The sequence below is a fragment of the Tachysurus vachellii genome, chromosome 3 (assembly GCF_030014155.1).
Source record: "Tachysurus vachellii isolate PV-2020 chromosome 3, HZAU_Pvac_v1, whole genome shotgun sequence".
Lineage (NCBI taxonomy): Eukaryota > Metazoa > Chordata > Actinopteri > Siluriformes > Bagridae > Tachysurus > Tachysurus vachellii.
In genome coordinates this window covers 22,499,950-22,511,983 of record NC_083462.1, presented here as the reverse complement: position 1 = coordinate 22,511,983, position 12,034 = coordinate 22,499,950, and the positions used below count along the sequence as shown (strand labels likewise).

The 12,034-nt window shown below is 35.9% G+C and overlaps 1 protein-coding gene across 1 annotated transcript in view; it reads left to right on the top strand.

The window, feature by feature from the left end:
• The first annotated feature begins 8,418 nt into the window (after positions 1–8,418).
• tmem121ab (transmembrane protein 121Ab) overlaps positions 8,419–12,034 on the top strand; it is a 70,308-nt gene continuing 66,692 nt past the window's right edge. Inside the window, exon 1 of the mRNA XM_060864981.1 lies at positions 8,419–8,632. The gene's annotated coding sequence lies outside the window, so the exon portion shown is untranslated. The remainder of the gene's footprint in view (positions 8,633–12,034) is intronic.

The following is a 12,034-nucleotide window of genomic DNA, read 5'->3' as shown; positions in this document are numbered from 1 at the left end:
CTCAAAAATTCCACTATAATGTAACCTTCCTTGAAGTCTGGTCATTCTCCTCTAACCTCTCTCTTCAACAAGACCTTAATGAACTGTTTTTATACCATTCTGTATAAACCTTAGTGACGGTTATGTATGAAAATCACTAGAGATCAGCATGGCACAGTCAGAGACACCGAGATCACAGGTTTTCCCCCATTGTAAATGTTTGATGTGAACATTAACTGATTCTCTTGACCTGTATCTGCATGATTTTATTCACTGTGCAGCGGCAGGCAGATGTATCAGAACATTTCTGTATAGATTTAGAGTGACCTTTACCTCTATTTTGACTGGGTCCAACTATTGTGAAGAATTCTGGCAAGGAAATGAAGCTCTGTAATTAATTCCAGCACCAGTGAAAAGACTCTACTTTCTGCACTGTGCTATTAATATATTCATACAGGATATCTTATTTATATAGCTAATAAATTGACTTTAGCAATGTCAAGATAGGAAGTGACACATTTGCACAGCTCGTCTGCTTGGTCTTACGTGTTCGGCTGCAAAGTCAGCGCTCACTGACACTGAGGATTAGATGAGCTTCATATCTGAACTGCATTGAATATCATATAAAGGATTATATTTCTCTTCAAATGACTCAAAAGTGGCATGCAGTGCACCTTTAGATATCTATCTATCTATCTATCTATCTATCTATCTATCTATCTATCTATCTATCTATCTGTCTATCTGTCTATCTATCTATCTATCTATCTATCTATCTATCTATCCACACTCACTTTCATACACACACACACACACACACACACACACACACACACACACACACACACATGCATGCATATATTCAATTCAATTCAATTTTATTTGTATAGCACTTTTAACAATGGACATTGACTCAAAGCAGCTTTAAAAATTCATGATCGATATTAGTCTTATATTTAAAAGTATTTGTATCTATCACTAATGAGCAAGACTGAGGTGAATGTGGCGACTCAGTCCGACAATTGTGTATAGATTTGGAGGTTGTTGTCCTCAAAGCCAACATGTATTCAGCATCTGCTCTTTGAATGTACGAAATCTTCATAAAGTAGAACACAACTGGAGGTGGTACATCTCTAGATGCCTCAGGATCCTCACAGGGTTGGACTTTCCTCTCTAAAGGTCTGAAAACTTCATGAAGTCTGGCACAATCTCTGGATGCCTCAGCATGGGTAGAGTGGAGAGGAATTAGCGTAGCTGCTGGTCATAATAGGATCAAACATTAGGTGATAATGTACATTTGATCATATCTACAGGGGTACATGGTTATGGGATGTATTATGAATATATAGACAAACCAACTTGTTTAATAGTTACAATAAATGTAATTATTAACAAACAAGTACGATGTTTTGCCCTTAAATAAATCCGAATTGTTATTGGGGCAATTTGTTGTAGTACTTCTACAGTAGGACTGGAGTAAAACAGGTCTCTCATAATGTATTGTTATAATTATTTCCCTTATTCACTACCAGACATTTTAAGTTATATAATGATAAATAAATTACAGCATTTTTTCATTCTGTCATTTTTAATGAGCGTTGGAATGCCTTGTGTCGCGCCTATAGCTGAGACGTGTTACAATAACGTTCTTTTATCATAGCTTTCTTAGAACCCACTTTTATACGAACTGTTTCCTGTCTAAATATTATTTTCCTTGTATACTATGTGCTAGAAAATACAAACAGTAAAGATAAAATATAATTGTCTCCCAGAAAATCAGACCAAAGCAGCTCCAGGTCACCAGACGCCACCTCCATATGAGTCCTAGACAAATTTTATCTCCAAAAACACAAACATCTACTGCTCATTTACTTGGTTTAATCAGCATTCACACTTAAACTTCAAAAACTTTCCTGTTTTTCTGTAAACCCATGTAGTTACTGGTTTGACTTCTTGACATTTTGTAATAACTTTTGTAGACGGATGTAGACATCCATCTGGATTGTAGTATATTCTCTATACATGTACAGACAGCACTGTGATATTTTGGCTGCAAGGTGTGTGCAATGTTTCTCAGATGTATCTAAGGACTAATGAAAAAATGAAAACAAATGTATTTTCATCACCTACAGTACTTCACTTATTCAGATCCGTTCAGTTTGTATTATTATTATTAAATATTATTTATTTATTTATTTATTTATTTATTCATTTATTTTGGATCTTGACCATGATCTTTTCTTCTCTTTTGAAAAGATCATTCTTTTTTTTTTATCATGTTTTAAAAATCATATTTCTTTCTTTCTTTCTTTCTTTCTTTCTTTCTTTCTTTTTGACCTAGTGGTATCTTGAAACATAATTTTCTTTTTTGCTTTCTTCAATATACAGAATTTCCCCAGCAGAAATTCAATGAAGGAGAATAACAATGTAAACCTAGACCTGTGAAATAATAAAACTGGTTTATGACCCTATAAAAAATAGTTTGGCAGGTATGTCATCTCTGTGGTTGGTAATAAGAACACAAAAGATTAATTATTAGTCATGCTGAACCACTTTGGCATTGCTGTTTCTTACAAATAATTAGCTAGCCCATACCTGACACAACTAATATCCTGTTCATGCACATGATTTCATGTTAAACTTAAAATGTACAGTATATATATTTCTGTGTCAACAGTTTGGCTGTTCAAAACTAAAAGCTCAGGCTGCACATTTTGTGCTTGTATTTGTCCAGACAACTTGTATGATTTGTTGCAGTTTCCCTGAGATGTACGTACTAAAAGTCTTACTCAGATCTACAGAAAGGTCAGTTAATCAACAGTAAATATCTTTTACTACAGTTGCAGACAGGGCTGGAAATGTACTCAGCTGGTTCCTTATGGATACAAACATTTCTGCATTTTGGTTAATTCATTATGTTTTCACATTGATGCTGTTTCTGCATCACTTCATCTACTGATATCTATTGATATAGTTAGCATTGTCTGTACCTATACTGATATAATGGACATTATTATATAATGGACATTATGTAACTGGTGTTCAAAGTAGCCACATAAAACTTGTTATCCCATGAAAAATACAAATCTACACATCTTTGGAAAAAATCTGTCACTCACTTGCATTATGCAATGCAGCGATTCTGCAATTTCTACTAAAGCTGTGAGTTACAGGCACTCCAGCAAGGGACTGGAAGGGAACACTTTCAGCCTGCATAAGCAAATTGCCCATAAATTATACTGGACAGAAAGAAGGAGGAAAGGGAAGGGGGCAGGTGTCCGGCTGCTGTGTGTGTGTGTGTATACATATATATATATATATATCTATATATATATGTGTGTGTGTGTGTGTGTATACACTCACCGGCCACTATATTAGGTACACCTGTCCAACTGCTCGTTAACGCAAATTTCTAATCAGCCAATCACATGGCAGCAACTCAATGCATTTAGGCATGTAGACATGGTCAAGACGATCTGCTGCAGTTCAAACCGAGCGTCAGAATGGGGAAGAAAGGTGATTTAAGTGACTTTGAACGTGGCATGGTTGTTGGTGCCAGACGGGCTGGTCTGAGTATTTCAGAAATTTTCACGCACAACCCTCTCTAGGGTTTACAGAGAATGGTCCGAAAAAGAGAAAATATCCAGTGAGCAGCAGTTCTGTGGGCGCAAATGCCTTGTTGATGCCAGAGGTCAGAGGAGAATGGCCAGACTGGTTCGAGCTGATAGAAAGGCAACAGTAACTCAAATAACCATTCGTTACAACCGAGGTATGCTTAAGAGCATCTCTGAACTCACAACACGTCAAACCTTGAGGCGGATGGGCTACAGCAGCAGAAGACCACACCGGTACGGTGTATATATATTTATATATATATATATATATATATATATATATATATATATATATATATATATATATATATATATATATATATATATACATATATATATATATACATATATATATGTATATATATATATATGTATATATATATATATATATATATATATATATATATATATATATATATATATATATATATATATATACATATATGTGTGTGTGTGTGTGTATATGAGAGAGCACAAGAGAGAGGGAGAGAGAGAGAGAGAGAGAGAGAGAGAGAGAGAGAGAGAGAGAGAGAGAGAGAGAGAGAAAGAATTCTAACTCATCTTCCCTATGCCATCATTCTTATCGACTTCACTGATAGATTATTATCAGAAAAAAAACCAAAAATGCAGTGTTCTTGGACCTCAGCATTGTCAGATCCAGCACCATTATTATCTACGCTTATAGACATCCATTCCCGAGACCTTGATCTGCAATAAGCCTGTTTCATTGTAAGTATAACAATATCTACTAAATCCTCTAAATGTGGCAGTGCAAAGAATAACACCTTACCAAGAAAAAAATATTAATCTACAGATCACAGTCAAATTAATCTACTAGTTCCTGTTATGAGATTACACCAGACACCAGATATAAAATAAAATTCTTAAACTTATTTCTTCATATTTATTTCTATAAAGTATCTGCCAAGACAGTAAAACATTTTTAAAGCTTAAAGCATGTCTAAAAATAGATTTAATTATCGTATAGTGTGATTATAATGTGACTATACTCAAGATATTTTCAATTCAATTGAATTTTCCATTTCTGAGCTTCCCATCCACTCGGTAAAATGAGTAAATAGATGTACCATGAACATATTCCTAAACAGTATATCATAAAAATGCTAATGCTTGCAGTATTTACCTGCAGTAAAGCCCAAGTGTTCTTGTGTAATGATGGCTTTATGTGTTATCAGAATGATTATTAATATTAGACAAGCTTACCCACCTGGAAGTTGCACATGAATGACCTCTTAAGCTGTAATTATGACTGGGAAAGTCTGAGATCATTTTGATACACGTGTTCCCAACAGAGGATTCCTAAACTTGCAACATGGTAAAAGTGAGTGCTATAGAATACAGGTAATGAACGTAAGGTTTTGTTTTTACTTATTTATGTATATAATTAACCGTTCTATCATCTTACACTGTTAAAATAACTTGAATTTGACCCAAATTCCATTATCGTCAGCAAGCTGGTTCAAAAATGAACCTGACGTTGTCCACGATTCGTGTCCTTTCAGACCACAAAGCATGTTAGCATGACAGAAAGAGAGAGAATATACAAAGAGGTTGATTATATGTGAGAAAGCAAGTAAGAAAATGGTCTCAGTAACATTTAGTCAGTGCTGATTATCCTTTTCTTTTGGAGTAGAGTGGCTAAGAAACTGAAACAATGAACAGCACATCAACAGCTCGCAGTCAATAATTGAATTTTATAAAATGACCTATATGGTCATAGGTGAACCTGATACAGTGACCACTGATTATATCTACTGTATCTGCCCAGGGAACAAATTGAGGGCGTGGGGTCAAGACTGGCAACAAGGCATAAGGGACTCCCCATTAGAAACAAAACAGATTGGGGATCGTAATGATAAAAATATATCTGTTTGTATATCCAATGAGAGTATTAGCTTTCTTACTTTATTCCTAAATAATAGTACTATAGTAATATTTTATGTATTGTAAAAGACGTTTACTTTGCATGTTTTGGAAGCAGTATCCAGTGTCAGTGCTGTGTAACAGACAGAGGTAAAGCTTTTCTGACACAGGGACAGGATGGAGAGTGTTGCTGGTTGTCTGTTACAATGGCAGCCTGCAGGTTTTTTGTTGTGTTATTAACTTCAACAGATTGAAAAGTGAGGCTGGTGAATGAATGGCATGATAACATACACTGGTAAAAATGATGTGTTGGATTTACTTAAAATATATATGCACCATTTTTGCATTACAATTTTTAAGTAAACCCAACTTGGAAAAAAATTACTTAAAATTAACAAGAAAACCGTTGTTATATGTACTTACATTTTTGGGTACACTCAACATTGTTTATTTAAAATATATGTAACATGATAGAATCTAGTAATTTCAAGTTAAGTTAACTTAAAATTTAAGCTCATTTATGTTAAAAAAAAAAGATAATTAATTGAGTTGAACCAATGTAAAATTTTAATTTATTGTAGATCATCAGCTATTGGTCTGCATACTGCACTGCTGCTTGGATGGATTAAACACAGAGCACAAATTCCTAGTATGGGTCAGCATATGTCACTTCACTAAAATAAATTACACATGCAAATCACACAAAATAAAGCATTTCACTTTATTTTTTGAAACAAGCTGCAATGCAATGGTGAAGCCTAAAACCACACATCATGAATGTACAACACATGTGTCAAATTGTCAAATGAAAGTTCACTTCCAACAGGACACTTCCTTCATGCTGCCCGCTTTGCAACACTTTCTTGCTCCGAACTAGAAGGAGAAAAAAAACAGTTTTATATTTAGTATGAATAGGCAAGACATTGCAGTGTCTTACTAACACAGACCTTTTCAGTAAAAGATTGTATATACTAAAATGACCTAATATTACACGGACCAGGGCGGGAACAGCTTCGTCCGAATTATCTTAATTCAAACGTGCCAATGCGATGCATGGTCATATTCCTCTGAAATTAACCAAATTAACCACTAGAACATTCATTCGATGGAGGCACACTGCTTTTAGAAGTCACACAATCGCGTGCACACTCGTTCCTCCTTTCATACAATAACTTACTTGTACAAACTAGACTTTCATAGGTATTCAAGTAACACGTTTCTAATTGTTGAAGCTAAATTCGTAGCAATTCAGAAATTCAATTTAAAAAAGTTTCTTTCTTGACCACAAACGCATTAACACAAATAAACAAATGTACGTTAAAATGACAAATCCTCCCTCTTTTCAGCGTCTTCGTCTCTTTGCGTTTCAGAAAATATCTTCACCTAACACTACAAACAAGTGTTTATTAATGTCAAAACCTCAAAATCAAATATTTTGCTTAGTTTATAGAAAGTTAAGCTTACCTCTTTCCATTGTCTTCACATGTGCGTCACAAAATTGCTCCAGTTTTTTCCAGATTTGCATATCACGTGGCTCACAGTCATATACTTAAAATATTATGTTATAATTTCTTAGTTTTGATGCAGTTTTAATACTAGTTGACGTGATTTATGTTTTTTCCTTATATTTATGCATATACTTAGGTTCACCTTGTAACTTATATATTTATGTTACAGACACTATATATGCTAAGTAGAGGTTGGAAAGTTAAAATTACTTTGTTATTTGTGTTTTGTTTATTTATTTTTATAAGTATGGTTTTATAATTTATGGTTGTTCAGCCAACGAATCGGGGTAAAATCAATAAAATTATTGAAATAAAAATAGTATCTGTATTTAAATAATCTGTTTTTAGTTTTGTCAGTCTTTAAGCATATAGCTGCAGTGCAAGAGTAATATAATAAGCAATAAATAAGCTGACATCATCACACCACACATCCTTGTCTTTAACTAATTTTCCTATGAGAATTTTTATTTATTTCTCATAAACACCCAAACTTACTGACTTAGTAATTTAGTGCATTTTATTCTTCTTGACAAACGCATGTCGTTATACATAACCATACGCTATACACATGCTTAGAAGGAAGGAAAAATAACCTCAAGGGCTCCTCATTGATCTTTTAATATTTTAATTCTTTGAACTTTTCAAAACTTGCATATACTGTATACATATATAGGCTAAAGCACACTGAAGCTGAAAGACAGACACCAAAAGGGAGAAATTGAGGGAAAGACAGAATCAGCAAAGATATTAGGGGTGAAAAGAAAAGGAGAAGAGAGAGAGGGAGATGAGTACTGAGAGCAGCAGGAAGAGAGACAGGGAATAGGACCGAGAGAAAGAAAAGAGAGAATGGGGAGAGACACACACACGCACACGTGCTCTCACAGAGAGAGAGAGAGAGGGTGGAGAGAGAGAGAGAGAGAGAGAGAGAGAGAGAGAGAGAGAGAGAGAGAGTGTGTGTGTGGAGAGAGATGGGGGAGAGAGATACAGAGAGAGAGAGACCCACACACACACACAGAGAGAGAGAGAGAGAGAGAGAGAGAGAGAGAGAGAGAGAGAGAGAGAGAGAGACCCCCACACACAGAGAGAGAGACACAGAGAGAGAGAGAGAGAGAGAGAGAGAGAGAGAGAGAGAGAGAGAGACCCCCACACACAGAGAGAGAGACACAGAGAGAGAGAGAGAGAGAGAGAGAGAGAGAGAGAGAGAGAGAGAGAGAGAGAGACCCACACACACAGAGAGAGACACACAGAGAGAGAGAGACACACACACACACACACACACACACACACACACACGGAGAGAGAGAGAGAGAGAGAGAGAGAGAGAGAGAGAGAGAGAGAGAGAGAGAGAGAGAGAGAGAGACACAGAGAGAGAGAGAGTGAGAGAGAGAGACACACACAGAGTCGCGTGCGCACAACTAAGCAGAAGCTCCGGCTCGTGACGGCGTTTTGCTTTCTGTCTCCGTTACAGAAATCGGATCTTTTCCAAACTCCGTTTTTACGATCTGAACGTAAAGACGTCACGACACTGAACGGATTGTAAGCTCAGTGACGCTTGCGGACTGAAACATCATCACCACCACCACCACCACCACCATCATCATCATCATCTCTTTTGCGCGTGTGGATTAAAGCGGAAGCTTCCTCTCGGTGAGCGCGTGCCACTTTTTCTACCGCCTTGCTTGCTGATAATGTGTCGCTGTCCAAAGCTGAGTAAGAGAAAAAAAACATTAACGAGACACGTGCATTAGGCTGTCGGTGGTCGGTTGGATTGACCGTGTGTCGGGGTAGAAATTCTCTGTATTTTAAAGTCTAAAGTAGTTTTTTTCTGTTCTTTTTCTTTTCTTTTTAATGTAATTATTTTTTTTTAAATATTTTTTTATTGTTCAGACACTATAAGTTGATCTGTATTGCATTTGTACAGCAGCACTTTAAAGATGCAGTAAACATAAAGATATTTCCTGTTTCCAGTTAGATTAGGATATGATGATGCAGATTGTTGGATTTATAACAGTGCATTTATTATTATTATTATTATTATTATTATTATTATTATTATTATTATCACGGCTTAAAAGAAGGGTGGTAGTGGTTGTGATGGGAGCATGTAGGATGGGATGGGATGAGATCGCGAAGCATGGCACATTACCTTCTTCTTACAATTGCTAAAAGGATTGTGGGTTCCTATAAATACTGTATAAGGACCAGTAGCACAGTATTCCCTGACTCCCTTCTTCTAACAGACCTCATTCAGGTAACCTGTGTCATTGAGTGGTCAGGGTGTGTTAGAGCAGAAAAATCATCAAATTGTACTTCTCCACCCTTTTTCTTTCCTTCTGTATTCATACGCTAGCTATACTAAGGAACTTTGTGGGTTGTGTTCGGCTCATACAGACAGCGACTATCTTCAACACAGCACAACACCGATATCAGAGCCACTACAGCTCCAACACTACACCTGACGTTAAAATGTCATGTCTTGGGAATACTCTTAGTGTCGATTGCTGCATTTCTATCACTAATAACCATTTTCACACTAGCAACATTGTCGCAGTAACAAATCCAACTCTCTACTAGCTTTTATTTATTTTTTAAGTTATGGAAAATGTCAAAGGCACGAAAGCCCCAGGGAATCTAAATGGTCCTCTTGTGGGCTATAATATATGTGGAGTACAAAGTCTGAATGATTGATGACTATTCAATGTACCCAGAATTTCTCTCCTTTGTATTTAAATAGAAATATATGTGTTCAGGGGGCTAACCTTGGATCAAGCTTTCATAAGCTTTCACCTTTACCCATAACAAGGCTTGTGTGTCTGGTGTATTAAAATAATGCATATAATCATAGTCTAAGTGACCTAGCGAATGAAAGTTGGTAAATTTAAGCGTAACCTATTGTAAAATCTTCATAAATTCTGCTGGTGTTAGAACACGATGTTCACTTTTATATTGCATTAGCTAATATATGTATAATAATATAATTTGGTATCACTATTTTTTAAATAATTTTCAATAAAGTTTAGGCAACATTTGATTGTATAATCTAATACTGTCTAATCCTCAGTAGTGGATTGGTGCGTAAGGAAAGGTGAAAGATGCCCCCTAAAAAGCGCTATAGTTACAGTAGTTATTACCACAACTTTTGTCCTTGTTACTTTTCTAGCTTTACACCAGTTTACTTCATTCTTGCCAATAAAAAAAGATGTGAAAATCAGAAATAAGGATGAAGCTAACCCTAAGGAAATATCTCTACTCGTAGCAACTGCCTAAACATTCTACTGAGAGCCTTACTAGTTTGCTCTCAAGCTGTGGAATTCATTTATTTATGAAAACATTATGCTAATAAAATGACTGCTTTGCCTATAAAACAATGCATAATGTTCCTAAGGCGATATTATGTAATTTTCTTGCTCAAATTGAGACGGAATAAACTGCACACAAATTTGCTCTTTAAGCTTCTACTTCACAACCGGGATAGAAAATATAACCATGATCTTATCTTTAATGTGTCTAGTGATGGGTTTTTCACAAGATCTATTTCTCTATCCTTTACCAAGCTCCTATTTTTCTCTGGTTTATCAAATGTGAAGGATTTCAGACAGAAAATGCGAACGTTTTGTAACATGGATCTGATGCTGAAGAATTACAGTTCAGTTCAAATATGTTTTATCACAGTGACACTTGTAGGGGGAAACGGATCTGTTATATACATGACTGCCCTACTGTTACAGTCTTATAAGTGGCTTGCTTTAGAAATAGATACTGTATAAATGAAACAGTGTAGTCACCAACCAGCACTGGGGACACACTCAGTGCTTTTTTCTACAATGTTGGATTCTTAAGTATATTTTTATAGACTAACTCATGGCTAAAAATGAAACAAAAAGACGAGTTTAGCCCTGTTCAGTTGCGAGTTCCTCAGGGGTGAGATGTAATAAAAAGTCTCCTATGTGATAAAACTCACATTCAGACGTCTATAAATTGACCTGGTACTGAGCAAGCGTTCTTATCCTACAAGCAGGGATTTTTTCATTACAAAAGGCAGTATGATTACATTACTATATCATGAATTTACTTTCATAAAAATACCATGATTATATTGAGGAATTATTATTATGAAGTAAGGTTTTATGCCGGTTGCAGCTGTTGTAATGAAGACCTATTTAATTAGCTTGTGGGACTGCACTGTTTGATTAACTTTCTTTTCTCTTCTAATGGGCCCAGCGAGGATGCAACATGGGTGATGTAAGTCATCGCAACGAAATTTTCAAATTTTCCAAAACATCCACCAATCTGTGGTCATGGGATGGTTTGAAAAGCTGGTGTACAATTAATCTGATTCAAATGCAAGCGTGAGATTTGATGGATACGAACTAGAAATGCTACAGAAACACTTTCAGTGAGAATTGCTCTGGCTTCTAATTAAGCACAAGGGTTTCTTTTTTTTTTTTTTACTCAGAACAAAGTCGCAGCATTGTCGCAAAAAAGTAGATATACAAAAATCTGGATCTCAGTGCCTAATGAGCAAACAAGGGACAACACTGGCAAGGAAAATCTTCTGCGAAACTGCAAATAATGACATCTTAGCAATCACAAATGGCAAATATAGTCAGATTTATCTAGTATTTCTTATTAGAATCATCTTAGAATGAACAAAATGTATGATTTATTAAACTTATTTCTAGACATTTCTACTAATTTCTACTCTGATGTGCTCGTTCCTAATTCTGTCCATCCTCGTCACTCCTAAAGAAAACCTCAACTTCCTCATCTCTGCTACTGTACCTCCATCTCATGTCTTTTCCTCACTGCTAAAGTCTTGAACCCATGCAGCATAGCTGCTGTCACTACTGTCTTATACAACTTTCCTTTGATATTTAACTGATGATTCGCATGTTTAACTTTGGCACGATTTACACCGGATGCCCTTCCGGACGCAACCCTCTCTATTTATCCAGGCTTGGGACGGGCGCATAAGTCACTGGCTTGCAACCCCCTGTGGCTAGATTTACTGGAATCTTAAAATAGGAAATACAAAATAAATGTACCTAG